Source organism: Protopterus annectens, chromosome 8.part1 (genome assembly GCF_019279795.1).
Source record: "Protopterus annectens isolate FY-2018-M chromosome 8.part1, PAN1.0, whole genome shotgun sequence".
Lineage (NCBI taxonomy): Eukaryota > Metazoa > Chordata > Ceratodontiformes > Protopteridae > Protopterus > Protopterus annectens.
Window position 1 is genome coordinate 97,658,140 of NC_056742.1, and position 15,849 is coordinate 97,673,988.

A 15,849-nucleotide genomic window follows, 5' to 3' on the forward strand; every position below is an offset into this window, starting at 1 on the left:
CAGGCAAACAAGGGCCTGCCTTTCAGCAGACCAGTAACCAGCCAAACCATTACCTCGGACGCTTCAGACCATGGATGGGGAGCACATATGGAGGACAGATGCATCCAAGGTCTATGGTCTCAGAAAGAATTGTGCATGCACATAAACCAAAAGGAAATGCTGGCAGTGATTCATGCAATCGAGGCCTTCAAGCTCTTTCTACATCAAGGCCACCTGCTAATAAGGGCAGACAATACCACAGTTATGTGGTACATAAACAAGCAAGGAGGTACCCATTCCTACCCTCTTTGCAGACTAGCAATGAATCTTTGGGAACTCTACCTAAAACTCAATATAGAGCTGCAATCCCAGTTTGTGCCAGGAAAAGACAATATACTGGCAGACAGCCTAAGCAGAAATACCATGGACCCACACGAATGGATGTTGCGCCCCGACATCTTACTTCAGATAACACAATCATGGGGGAGGCCGGACATAGATCTTTTTGCCTCCCACCACAATCAGCAGCTGAAGAAATTCTGCACAAGGACATACCACCCACAAGCATGGAAAGTGGACGCTCTCTCTTTCAGTTGGAATACTCTAACAGTGTATGCATTTCCACCACTCCCACTAATGACCAAGGTCTTACTGAAAATCAAGACAGAGCAGCCAAAAGTGACTCTAATAGCCCCGGACTGGCCAAGGCAACACTGGTACCCACTGTTACGGACCCTGTCACACACGAAACCATGGCCTCTACCACTATGGACACTCCTTCTGACACAACACAATTACAAAACACTGCACTGCAGCCTGAAAACCCTGCAGCTGACAGCCTGGAGAATACCTTGACTCCTCACCAGGAAAAGCTATCCAAGAGAGTGAAGGATATCATCATGGAAGCTCGCAGACCTTCCACGAGAAAGACATATTCAGCAAAATGGAAAAGATTCCACACTTGGAGCACCGCAAAGGGCCTAGATGCCACAGTGATAAGCATGGCACATATCCTGGAATACTTGGCAGACATGCTCCATAATGGCCTTTCTTACTCTTCCATAAAAATTCATGCTTCAGCAATTTCAGCAGAATACAATACTGATCCACCTGTCTTCTCTCATCCTCTCCTAAGGCAGTTTCTAAGAGGAATTAAAAACATCAATCCTCCAAGAAAGCCACCAGTGCCTACATGGGACCTTAACTTCATGTTGGAAAAGTTGACTTTACCTCCCTTTGAACCAGCAGCATCTTCAGAGTTACAGTTCCTGTCTTGGAAGACTGCCTTCCTTCTGGCCATAACCTCATCAAGAAGAGTATCTGAATTGCAGGCACTCATGGCAGTACAACCATTTCTGATTTTTCATCAGGACAGTCTCTCCTTGAGGACCAATCCTTCATTCATGCCAAAGGTGGTATCCAGGGTCTCATTGAACCAAGCTATTCACCTGCCTACCTTCTTTCCAAACCCACAAAACAAGGGAGAGAAACTTCTGCATACCCTGGACATTCACAGACAGTTACGCTACTACTTGGACAGAACTAAGACTTTCAGAAAAACTGACCAGCTGTTGGTAGCATATGCTGCAGGCATTCAAGGAAAAGCAATTTCCAAACAGACAATTTCAAAATGGATAGGAAATTGCATTCGATTCTGCTATTCTTATCATGGAAAAGCTGTGCCAGCTAACATCAGACCTCATTCCAGCAGAGCTACAGCCACCTCCACAGCCTTCTTAAGAGGGGTGGCTACCAAGGACATTTTAGAAGCTGCTACATGGAGCTCCGTGCATACATTTTCCAAGCATTACAATTTACCCTTATATTCCAGATCCAGAGCAGGCTTTGCTACAGCAGTCCTGCAGGGCATTTTAGCTACACCATCATTTTCTTAGAGCCTACCACCCCCAGCTTGGCTATGGTATTCTACCCATATGTAAGAACTGCAGATGCATCCTTGAAGGACATAGTACAGTTTTGTACCTACCATAAATGTAGATGCCCGATAGGTATGCATCTGCAGTCAGGTTTACCCTCCCTCCTTCCCCTCTGTGGTACTTCTTGGGTACTTATCCCTCTTATAGCTAGCTGGGGTTATCTATTATGGTGTATTTGTTTTATATTACTGTGCATGTTTGCAATATTTTGTATTTCTACCAAATTTAGCCTTCCTTAGAGGGCACCTGGCATCTGGGGCAAGAAAAACTGAGGAAGATGGCGTCGGCTGACACTTTTATACCCCAGGCGCTCTGATGTCGGGGAAGGGGCGACATCAGCCGACGCCAGACCCAGACTTTGGAATCCGGATGACCGAAGGGCTGCCTGAGGCAGGACAACCCATATGTAAGGACTGCTGATGCATACCTATCGGACATCTACATTTATGGTAGGTACAAAACTGTACTTTCTCAGTGAGGTGCTTTCACAGCCCCTGACACCCGCTACTTTAGAGTTGCAGGCTGCTACCGACTCCCACATGGAGTCAGCTATGCCATTGGAAACTCAAGGTACTGGAGCCTCAGACACTATTCCCTCAGATGGGTCCGGAGCCGCTGAGCAGGCACCGGCTTCTGAGGATGGATTCGGACCTAAACATCTATGCATTAAACCAACTTCAGCTTCAAAGGCAAAGACTAAAGCACCTTCAAAGACAAAAAAAAAACAATCTGAAGAGCCACATGGACAGGCCTCTATGACCAAAAAACAGATGCTCAAAATGGCCGAAGACTTGATTACCATGATCAGGGGTTCCCATCCCCCTCCTGATAAGAGGCCTAGGCAAGAGACAGACTATGAATCTTCAGATCAGGTTTCTATTTCTTCTGATTCCTCTTCTGATCAAGAATATTCTCTTCCCCCCCTATGAGGATTCTGATGCTGAACAATCTATTCCTTCAGCTTCTCCTCCTGAGGACTATGAGGGAGCATTTCCACTGGGAGAGCCAAGATTTTTCAGAATCAGAAAAGAGGCTCAGGGATTTCCTTTTACTACCTCAGCTACCCACTAGCCATTCCACCAGTGTTGGACATTGTAGGTGATGTTTTTTTGTAGACTGGTCTTACCCCGACTCCTTACCTCCAGCTCCTGTTAAGCCTGACCGATATTACAGGGTTCCTGGCTCTCATAAATTCCTTTTAAAAAAACCTGCTGCAGACCCAGAAACGATTTTACAGGGTCCCAAGGGAGTTAAGGCTTCCACAGCAAAAAACCCTACCCCCTCTGACAGGGATTCAAGGGCACTGGACAGATGGGGAAAAAAAGTATACACATCTGCTACCTTGGCTATAAGGGCCTTAAACTTTCAGTTTCATATGCTCAAATATCAGCAACATATCATGGCATTGCTTAAACAGAAAATGTTGTTAAACTCTGAATGTGCAGAAAACAAGGAAATGAAGGATTTATTGCATGCAACTGAACAAGTTGGAAAGCATACTTTGCAATGTGGATGTTCATCATGTTACACAGCTGCAGTCGTCACACTTGGGTTATCCTGCAGTCGGCCAGAGTTCCAAAGTCTTGGTCCGCGTCGGTTGCTGTCGCTTCTTCCCTGAAGTCAGTGCACCAGGGATATATAATATGCATCCGATGCCATTTTCTTCAGTCTTTCTTGCCGCGTGGTGCCTGAAGCAGAAGCAGTTCCCAAGTGCCAGTCAGCCGACTCCTGAGATTTTCGAGGTCAAATTTCAGTTCTAAAGTCTTCAATAAAGCTAAGTACCCCGTTGGGGAAACTTTTTTCTTGCCTCAGACCAATGTCAGAAAAAGTTAATAATTGTATTTCTTGTGGGAAGCAAATACCTCATAAGGACTTCCACTCTTACTGTATTCCATGCCTAGGCCCTGATCACGACGTCACTAGTTGTCGGTTTTGTGCTAGATTCAACAGACGCACTATAAAGAGACGTTTTGATTTTGCTTTACACTACTTTGGCCAAAGGTTCAATTATACCATGCCGTCAGATCAGCTGACGACCTCAATACCGAAAAAACACAAGGACAAGGATAAAGACAGTCATCCGAGGTCCAAAACCAAAGACGAAACCTCTTCTAGGCCAGTCGCCGGTTCTCAGTGAGGCACTTTCGCAGCCCTTGACACCCGCTACCTCAGAGCCACAGGCTGCTTCCGACTCCCACGTGGAGACATCTAGGCCTCTGGAAACTCAAGGCATTGGGCCTACGGAATCTAATCCCTCAGATGGGTCCGGAGCTGCTGAGCAGGCACCGGCTTCTGAGGGTGTTTTCAGACCTTCACAACTTATCATTAAAACAACCGCCAAAACAAAGGTACCATTAAAGACAAAGAAACAAGTACAACATTCTCCTGGACAGTCCTCCATGCCTAAGAAACAGATGCTTAAAATGGCCGAAGACCTCATTACTCTAATCAGGGGTTCCCATCCCCCTCCTGAGAAAAGGCCTAGGCAGGATACAGACTATGACACCTCTGATCAGGTTTCCTTTTCCTCTGATTCCTCTTCAGACCAGGGATATTCTTTACCCCCCATATGAGGACTCTGATGCTGAGGAATCTATTCCTTCAGGCTCTCCTCCTGAGGATTACTATTTTGGGGAAACTTTACATACCCTGAGGGAACATTTCCATTGGGAAAGTCAGAAATACTCAGAATCCAAGAAAAGGCTCAGGGATTTCCTCTTATTGCCTCAGCACAGGCCCCTGGCTATTCCGCCTGTGCTAGGCATTGTGGATGATGTGTTCTCTGAATCCAGCTTCTCTCCTGATTCTTTGCCCCCTGCTCCAGCCAAGCCAGATAGGTATTATAGAGTCTGTGACTCTCACAAGTTTCTTTACAAAAACCCTTAAGTTTCTTCACAAAAAACCGTTCTGTTGATCCAGAAACTATTTCCCAGGGTCCAAAAGGGGTTAAGGCTTCCATTGCAAAAAAATCCAGTACCCTCTGACAGAGATTCCAGAGCTTTGGATAGATGGGGAAAAAAGTATACACGTCTACAACTTTAGCAGTAAGAGCTTTAAATTGCCAGTTTCACATGCTTAAGTACCAACAATATTTAATGGCTCAGTTAAAACAGAAAATGCTTGCTAGCTCAGAAACTCCTGATTGTAAAGAAATGCAGGATTTATTGCATGCAGTTGAACAGGTGGGAAAACATATACTCTGCAATGTGGTTTTGATTCTTTAGAGGTCTCTTGTAGAGCCGCAGTTACAGGTTCTGTTATTCGAAGACCTGCTTGGTTAAAAGAACAGAGTTTACCTGATCATGTTAAGGCAAAGTTATTGGATGCTCCTTTACAACATGATACCTTGTTTGGTGTTAAGGCAGAAGAGGTGTTAAAGAAAATGGAGGATAAAGCTAAATCTATGCAAACAGTCAAGGATTTCTTCCAGGTACAGCCACCTCTGTTTAGCAGAAATTGGCCAACAAAAAATTGGTCCTTTCCATTGTCAGACAGGCCACAGAGAGGCAGATACAGACACCCAAGAGGCAGATGTCAAACCCAAGGCTCAAATAGACAATGACAGTGGGGCACCTCAACCCCAAAAGGAGGTGAGGACAAGTCTCAACCTTACAGGAAACGGTCACAATGACTTTCCTTTGCGTACGCCAAGCACGTCCCTTCTGGAAGCCCCCTTAGGGGGAAAACTAGCGCTTTTTTCTCAAAACTGGCAAATAATCACCCAAGACAAATGGGTCCTGAATATTGTGTCTCAAGGTTACAGATTCCACTTCCATACTTTACCAAAGCTAAAAGGAATGCCAGACCTGCCACAAAATCAATGGGCAGAGGCACAAAAACAAATTACAGCCCTCATGGACATGAGAGCTATACAAAAAGTACCACAACAGGAACAAGGGCAAGGATTTTACTCAAGACTTTTCCTGGTCCCCAGAAAGGACAAAGCCTGGAGGCCTATACTGGACCTTTCAATTCTGATTACTTACCTGGATATTCTGAAATTCAAAATGTTGACATTACAGCAGCTTCTACCCATGCTGGGCAAGAAAGCATGGCCTGTTACTCTGGACCTCAAAGAGGCATACCTGCATGTCCCTATCAGACAAAATTGCAGAAGATACCTCAGATTCAAAGCTGGTACAATGCACTACCAATTCTCTGCACTGCCCTTTGGCTTATCTACTGCGCCCAGAGTCTTTACAAAGTGCCTGGCACCAGTAATTGCATTTTGCAGACAAAAAGGTATTCAAATATATCCATACCTGGACGACTGCCTCATTCAAGCAGAGGCAAAGGACATTCTTCTACAGCATCTGGCATTTGTGAAAAAGTTGCCAATTTCTCTAGGGTACACAGTAAATGAAAAGAAGTCAAAACTAGTGCCCTCACAACAGATTACATTCCTGGGTGCCAGCTTAAATACAACGGCCCAGATGGCTTACCTCACGCCAGACAAACAAAGTGCAACTAACTCAATATTTTCAACTACTGGCAAAGACGTCCCATCTCCCTGCAAGAAAAATTCTGCAGGCCCTGGGATTCATGGCATCCTGCATACTACTAATACCATATGCCAGACTGCATATGAGGAAATTACAATGGTACCTAAAAAGTGTTTGGACTCAACATTCTCACAGTCTAGAAGCAGTAATTCCAATAATCCCCTGCCTACAACAGGAGTTTCGATAGTGGGCACAGGCATGTCACCTAAACAAGGGTCAGCCTTTTACCCAACCCACAGCCAGGCAAACTCTCAGAACAGATGCTTCGGATTATGCCTGGGGAGCACACATGGCAAGAAAATGCATTCAGGGCAAGTGGACCACAGACCAGATGCATCTCCACATCAATCAAAAACCGATGTTGGCTGTTCAAAATGCCCTAACAGCTTTCAAGGACCTTCTACATCCAGGACAACTATTACTAAAGACAGACAACACCACAGTAATGTGGTACATAAACAAACAAGGGGGCACTCATTCTTATCCCTATGCAGGCAAGCCATGACCTTGTGGAACACAGCTCTAACGTACCAAGTTCACCTGCAAGCACAATTCCTGCTAGGAAAGGAAAATACTCTGGCAGACGACGTAAGCAGAAATATCATGGACCCTCATGAATGGAAATTGAATCCACAAATCTTCAGCATGATAACACAAAAATGGGTATGCCCAGACATAGATCTTTTTGCCTCCCCTCTGAATTGCCAACTACAAACATTCTGCACAAGGACTTATCACAAACAAGCATGGAAAGTGGATGCTCTTCTGTTCAGCTGGAAAAACCTAAAAGTCTATGTCTTCCCACCACTGCCTCTCCTTTCAAAGGTACTCCTAAAAGCCAGACAAGAAAAACCACAGATGATCCTGATTGCTCCAGACTGGCCATGCCAGCACTGGTACCCTAACTTAAGGAATTTTGTGCAGGGTCCACCATGGATTTTGCCCCAAATTCCACACCTGACTCGACAAAACAAACAGATCCTGCACGGTCAGCTCAAAACCCTAAACCTTGCTGTATGGCAGATACTTTAGTCAAACAGGCAACACCTCTATCTAAAGCTGTTATGGATGTCATTTTGGAGGCCAGGAGGCCTAGCACCAGCAAAGCTTACTCAGAAAAATGGAAGAGATTCTGCGCCTGGAACCAGGCTGACAGCCTTGACCCTCTTGTTCCAGACATTCCTCAGATTTTACAATACTTGACTGAGATGCTGGACAGAGGCCTATTGTTTTCATCAATTAAGATCCACGCTGCTGCCATTTCTGCAGATTACAACATGGATCCTCCATTATTCTCTCATCCCTTGCTAAAACAGTACCTCAGAGGGGCTAAAAACATAAGACTGTCCCGGAGAACACCAACTTGGGACCTCAATTTTGTTTTGGAAAAACTGACCCTACCACCTTTTGAGCCAGCCAATACAGCCAGTCTAAAATTTTTATCATGGAAAATAGCTCTGCTCCTGTCAGTAACTTCAGCACGAAGAGTCTCAGAGCTACAGGCATTAATGGCAGTGGAACCTTTCATAATTTTTCATCAGGACAAGGTATCTTTAAGAACAAACCCTACCTTCATGCCAAAGGTGGTATCTAGTGTGGCTCTTAACCAAACCATCCATTTGTCTACTTTTTATCCAAACCCCCAAAATAAAGGGGAGAAACTTCTGCATTCTTTGGACATACACAGGCAGCTGCGCTTCTACTTGGACAAAACAAAAGCTTTCAGGAAATCTGATCAACTGTGTGTAGCATATGCTGCAGGATCACAAGGCAAGGCTATCTCAAAGCAGACTATATCCAAATGGATAGGACACTGTATTCGGTACTGCTACACACAGCATGGAAAATCAGTCCCTAATAACATTAGGCCTCATTCCACCAGGGCAACAGCCACTTCAACGGCCTTTCTCAGAGGAGTACCTACCAAGGAAATTCTGGAGGCTGCAACTTGGAGTTCAGTGCACACCTTCACCAAGCATTACCACCTGCCTCTTTACTCTAAATCCAGAGCAGGATTTGCCACTGCAGTTCTGCAGGGCCTCTTAGCCAATCCTAACTCTTTATAGACCAGTCACCCAAACTTAGCTTTGGGATTCAACCCAGGTGTGATGACTGCAGCAGTGTAACACGATGAACATAGTACAGTTTTGTACCTACCATAAATGTAGATGTTCGAGTGTTCACACTGCTGCAGTCCAGGTTACCCTCCCTCCATCCCTTCTAAACTAGCTGGACTTATCTGTACCCTTCTATCCTATACAGCCTTTGGGGTGTATTTGCTGGTAACTGAAGGTATTGCTTTTTATTTATATATGTATATTTCTGATTAGCAATATGTATTGCCTACCCACTTGGGGGGCACCTGACATCTGGGGCAAAAAAACTGAAGAAAATGGCGTCGGATGCATATTATATACCCCTGATGCACTGACGTCAGGGAAGAAGTCACAGCAACCAACGCCAGACCAAGACTTTGGAATTCTGGCCAACTGCGGGACCGCCTGACGGCAGGATAACCCAAGTGTGATGACTGCAGCAGTGTGAACACTCAAACATCTACATTTATGGTAGGTACAAAACTGTACATGTTATGTGATCCTATCTCGCCTACATTCTGTACTGATGGGCTCGGAGCCGATCCCTCGGCTCCGACTCGGCACGCTATGCTATAGAGTGAGGCCTCTTATTGGCTGAGCTATTTCTTATCCCAGGATGCACCACCACTAATCCCCCAGATCTCGTTTGCCACTTACAAGCTAAGACGTGGTCTCAACTTGGCTGGGCTAAGTACTAATTTATTTAGACTTTTCCTGTCAGGAATTTGCTCGTTTTCAACCCAAAAGCTGTTTTAACGGCTATTGTTGTGATATGTGTGTGTTTTTGTTGATTTTGTTGAGAAATTTGTCTTTTTGGTTAAGGGAAGGTTTCCCATTTTAGTTAGAGGGGCCTTCCCCTTTTTGCTATTCTAGCGTTTATTTGTGGGTCAAGTACCCATTTTAGTTAGAGGGTCTTGACCCTCTCTTACTGTGTGTTTCTTGTGCTCTGTGTTGTTGTGTTTAAAAAAAAAAAAAAAAAAAAAAAAAACTTTATATTTTGGACTTAAACTAGCTAGTTTTTGGTGTTATCTTAGATAGCTGTGTTAGTTCTATTTAGTCATGTCCAAAGAGCATAAACCCTCCGGGTTTAAAAAATGCACGAGGTGTGGTTTTAAGATGTCCATAACGGACGACCACTCCTCGTGCGTTTATTGTTTAGGCGCCAAGCACCTACAAGAATCATGTAGCGTGTGTCACACCTTCTCATCAAGGGTCCTCCAGGAGAGGAAAAACAAATTAATCCTTAAGGGGTTAATTAAGCCATCCTTCGAGGAGGCTTTATCTTCTTCTCCCTCTCCTTCAAAAAAGAAGAAAGCGTCGGCTCCGACCAGTCAGTCGGAACCGACTGCCAAAACCTAGGCAGACTTCTCCATCGGCTCCACGGACTTCGAGCCGAGGCGAACGGTCTGCCTCGATGCCTCCAGTCTCGACCCTCTGGTTTCGGAGCCGAGGACTGGGGCATCGAGGCGGGTCACCTTCATCGGCTCCACTGATATTGGAGCCGATGAGGGTTGCCGGCTCAGACTCTTCCCCTTCGGAGCCGAAGTCCTCATCGGCACCGAGGGAAATTGCCTTGAGATCTCCCTCGGAGCCGATAGTTATAGAATCCATTCGGAGCCGGTTCCCTAGTCCTTTGGAGCCGATGGAGAAATCGGTTCGGACCCGATTGGTATCGTCCAGATCATCCAAGATGTCTGATTCGGACATCGACAGGGTGCTCCTAAGACTCTTCCAGTCTCCGGTGTTCCAAAAGTTAGTTTCGGCTCCAGCCCATTCGGCTTCGGAGCCGATGGTCCACCTTGCTACAATGGTTCCTCCTCCAACAGCCATGGCACCATTGGAGCCGATGCTGGTGGAACCGGTGGAGGTTTTAGGGTCGGGCCCGACACTTACTCCTCTAACTCCGGCTCTTGGGTTGGAGTTCGGTACGCAGACTTCTTCCGTCGGCCCCAGGGGGGATGCTTCGGGACTGATGTTTTCGGTCCCAAGTCTTCCTCTCGGTGCGTTGGCTGCAGGGGTGCCGTCTACCGTCGTGGCCACGGAGATGGTACCCTCCCAGGATTCTGGTGGTCCCGCCTTCAGGGCTATGAGGAGTGCGTTAGCCAAATCATCTTTGGCTACCTCCACGGTCTCCCCAGCTCCTTCCCTGCATACCGAGACTGGGTCTTTGGCAGTCCCCCTGTCCTTAGACAGAGGAGCCCCGGGGCCTGAGGTTACCCCCACTGGGGTTTCACCCCCTCCTGGAGGTCCTTCTGAAGCTTCTTCAGAAGAACCCACCAGGAAAAGATCGTGCAAGAGGAAGCACGTTGACTCCCCTGATGAGTCTCTTACATCAGACACTGATCTCGATGATGCAGAAGGGTCCCCTAAGTCCTCTTCGGATGATGTCTCCTTTGCAGACATCCTGGAAGCCCTTAAACAACGAGGTGGCTGGCAGTCCAAACCCCCTTCTGCTGATGAGTCGGTGTTCCTTAAGGCCTTCGGGGCTCAGCCCTCCGCCTCCTGGGTGTCTCCGCCCTTCGACGAGCTCTTGGATTTGATCTGTCGAAGGGTGTGGGGACACCCAGACTCTGTGGAACTGGTGCCTGCTCGTCCGAATAAGTTCCTCTCGGCACCCCCTGAAAAAGAGTTTCTAACTAAAGGTGTGGCTGTAGATGCTTTGGTGGTGGCATCTGCTACCCAGCAAGATGTAGCAGAGGCTTCGACGTCCGTCCATCCTCCTAATAAGGAGTCTAGGAGCATGGATCGGTACGGAAAGCACACCCTAAGTTCAGCGGCCTTTACATTAAGGTCCTTGAACTACCTTACGCACTTTACGAGATTTCAGAGGGATCTGATTAAAGAACTTTCCGATACCCTCTTGGGTAACCTGCCTGAGGAGCTGGCCCAGACTGTTGGCTCTCAGCTGGCTACATTGTCGTCCATTTCAAACTCGTCCATGAGGCTCATTTCTTATGCGGCCGAAGGGGCGAGTAGAGCGGCGGGTACAGGCATTGCTCTACGGAGACAAGCCTGGCTCCGCCTGTGTCATTTCGCGGAGGCCTTTAAGTCTTCCTTTGCCGACGCCCTCTTTGATGGGTCCTCCCTGTTTGGACCCAAGGTAAAGGACACACTGACCCGCTGCGAACAGGAGGGTAAGACTCTGACTGCCATAGGGGCACGATTTTCCACTCCCTTTCGGCCTTATCCCAAGGCTAAAAGAGGAGGGAAAATGTGGGTCCGTAGATCTCAGAAGCCTTACCCCTCTCAGCAGGAGGATCCCCCTTCCAGAGGCAGGGGAGGGGGAAATTCTTCCGGAAGACGCTGTCCCAGAGGCGGCAGAGGCCCTCGCAACACTGGAGACCGCGAGTCTTTTCGTGGCTCTTCAGCCTTTCACAGTCCCTGAGGGATTGCCCAACTGTGCAGCTCCGGAGCCAGTCGGGGGTCGTTTCTCGAAGCACCTAAAAGCCTGGGAAGGTATCACTCAGGATCGATGGGTGCTTCGAATTATCGCCAGAGGTTACACCATCCCTTTCTCTCACTCTCCACCTCAGTCCAAAAAAATCCCGGACCCGCCACCCAGTCAACTGGATACTGCAGCCTCAGAAGTTTCAAAGCTGCTGCAAAAAGGAGTCATCCAACCGGTCCCCGCAGACCAGATCGGATTAGGGACTTACTCAAGATTCTTTTTGGTGCCAAAAAAGACCGGGGACTTGAGGCTCATTTTGGACCTCAGCATTCTAAACCGTTCAGTCAGAAAGTCCAAGTTCCGAATGGTCACCCTACAAACCATTCTCCCATTGCTGGAGAAAGGTGTTTGGATGTGCTCCATAGATCTCAAGGACGCTTATTACCATATCATGGTACATCAAGCGTCCAGGAGAAATCTGCGCTTCAGCCTAGGAGGCAGTCATTTTCAGTTCATGGCTGCCCTTTGGTCTCACCACAGCCCCAGGGTGTTCACCAAGTGTTTGGCAGTCGTGACTGCTCACCTGAGAAGTCTAGGATTCCAGGTGTTTCCGATCTAGACGACTGGCTCCTAACTGCCACCTCCAAGCATCTACTACTGGAGCCTACAAGCCACTATATCACTGGGCAATTCCCTTGGAATCACCTTCAATTGGCCAAAGTCTGTGTTGCTGCCATCTCAACGAATAAGATTCATAGGGGTAGAGATAGACTCAAACCGAATGCGGGTCTATCTACCTACAGACAGAATACAAACCATACAGACTCAAGTTCGAGCCTTACTTCCCAGGTCCAAAGCCCCAGCCAGAATGGTCCTGCAGCTATTGGGATCCATGTCCGCCACGGTTCTTCTAGTCCCCTTGGCAAGGTTGCACATGAGAATTCTCCAGTGGCTTCTTTCAGCTCAGTGGTCCTTTCAGGAACTCCCTCTCAGTCACCTCATATGGATCACGGAAACATGCAAACAGGACCTTCGCTGGTGGCTAGTGCCCTCCAATTTGGATCAGGGACGATCCTTTGTTCCACCTCCTCCTGCGGCCACTTTGACCACGGACACCTCCCAGATGGGGGGGGGGGCATTCCCTGGGCAGGTCAGTCCAAGGCAAATGGCACCCAGAAGAGACCCTACTTCATATCAACATCCTAGAAATGAGGGCGGTGCTTCTGTCCCTTCAAGCCCTTCATGATTACCTCCCTCAGGGCTTAATTGCTGTTCACTCAGACAACATGTCAGTTGTCTGGTACCTGAACAAACAGGGAGGGACCAGATCCTATCCTCTTTGCAGAGAGGCCATGAGAGTCTGGGAATGGGCAGTGTCGACCAAACGCTTTATAGTGGCTACTCATATCCCGGGCAAGTCCAACGTGATAACCGACAGACTGAGCAGAACCATCCTCTCTCCTCACGAATGGTCTCTGAACATGACAGTTGCAAGTCAGATTTTCAGCAAATGGGGAGTTCCGTGTTGCGACCTCTTCGCGACTCCACTAAATGTGAAGTGCAAAAAATTCTTCTCCCTAACCCCGGCTCCGGGGAAGAGCCCCATGGACGCACTAGCCCGTCCTTGGCCCACCGGCTTGCTTTATGCCTTCCCCCCAGTTCCTCTCCTTCCCAGGGTGATCCAAAAGGCATCTCTCTTGGGGAGCAAAATGATCTTAGTTGCTCCTTACTGGCCTCGTCAAGTATGGTTTCCATATCTCTGGAAATATGCTCTGGAAGGTCCATGGTTCCTGGATCAGATCCCAGACCTCTTGATTCATCAGTCGGGACTATTCCACCAGTCCCTGCACACCTTAAAATTGACGGCTTGGCTCCTCCTCTTCCGACTATAGTCAGGAGTCATACATTGGATCCAGTGGTTGTACACATATTATCTTCGGCCCATAAGTCTGCTACAAAGAAACTGTATTCTAGCAAATGGAAAAGATTTGCTATTTGGGCTCAACTCCGGGGCCTGGATCCCATCACTATTCTCGTGGCAGAAGTACTAAAATTTTTAACTTCTCTTTTCAATCAAGGCTCTTCAGTCTCTACCATCAAGGTTCAATTGGCAGCGATTTCCAATTTTCACAAATCTATAAACCCACCTTTAATGAGCAACAGATTGTGTAAGACCTTCTTGAAAGGTGCTGCGCTTTTAAGACCTCCGATTTCTCATCCTGCTCCTCCATGGGATCTCGATGTGGTGTTACGCGCCTTAACTTCCTCCCCCTTCGAACCGGCAGCTACTTATGATCTAAAATTTCTATCGTGGAAGACTGCTTTTCTGGTGGCGATTACTTCTGCCAGAAGAGTTTCAGAGCTTCAAGCTTTGTCTGTAAAACCTCCGTACTTGGTTTTTCACAAAGACAGAGTATCTCTCAGGCCAAATCCTTCCTTTGTCCCTAAGGTTTGTTCCAGTTTCTGCCTACAACAATCGTTAGAACTTCCAGTTTTTTTTCCAAAATATTCTAACAAAGCTGAATTCATATTCCACACATTAGATGTCCACAGGCAGTTGCGTTTCTATTTAGACAGGACCAAACAAACAAGGAAAACAGATCAGTTGTTTGTATCCTTTGCAGACAATAAATTGGGCAAAGCTGTCACAAAGGTCACTATTGCCAAATGGATCAGGGACTGTATTACTCAAGCTTATTCTTATTCTAACAAAGAGCTTACCACCTCTGTCAAAGCTCATTCTACAAGGGCTATGGCTACTTCGGTAGCATTTCATTCTAAGCTTGCCATTAGTGACATTTGTGCTGCGGCTACATGGTCTTCCCCGCACACTTTCATTTCCCACTACAAATTGGATGTGGCATCTAGAGGACGAGCTTCATTTGGTTCCACAGTGCTCAGGAGTGTTTTCCAATGAGCCACCCAGGATTTAGGTGCTAAGGACGCTGTCCCATCAGTACAGAATGTAGGCGAGATAGGATCACATAACATCTTTTAGTTATGTACTTACCATAACTTTAGATGTTTGGGATCCATCTCACATTCTAATAACCCACCCTCCTTCCCCCTTCCTTGGAGATCAGACGATATCAGAAGGTCCGAATCCTGTTGTTTCATCTTGAAACATCTAACAATGTTATATAAACAAGTTGTGCATGTGTGCATGAATGCGGACAAACAAGATCTGTGGGATTAGTGGTGGTGCATCCTGGGATAAGAAATAGCTCAGCCAATAAGAGGCCTCGCTCTATAGCATAGCGTGCCGAGTCGGAGCCGAGGGATCGGCCCCGAGCCCATCAGTACAGAATGTAGACGAGATGGATCCCAAACATCTAAAGTTATGGTAAGTACATAACTAAAAGTTTTTGATTCTTTGGAGGCCTGCTGCAGAGCCGCAGTTACAGGTTCTGTAATTAGGAGGCATGCTTGGTTAAAGGAACAAAATCTGCCTGATCATGTCAAGGTTAAATTATTAGATGCACCTTTACAGCATGATACTTTATTTGGTGTTAAGGCAGAAGAGGTGTTAAAGAAAATGGAGGACAAAGCTAAATCTATGCAAACTGTCAAAGATTTTTTTTTACAAGTACAACCACCTAGGTTTAGTAGACACTGGCCAACAAAGAATTGGTCCTTTCCTGTGTCAGACAGACTTCAAAGGGGCAGACCCAAATGCCCTAGAGGCAGATCCCAGGTGCAAGGTTCATACAGGTCAAAGCAATGGGGTGCCTCTACCTCCAAAGTTGGAGAAGATAAATCTCAACCATGCAGGAAACAGTCCCAATGACTTCCCCCTGCCTGCACCAAGCACTTATCTCCAGGCAGCACCCCTAGGGGGAAAATTAGTACTTTTTTCTCAAAATTGGCACATTATAACCCAGGACAAGTGGGTTCTAAATATCGTGTCACAAGGCTACAAGTTCCATTTCCATTCCCTGCCAAAGGCA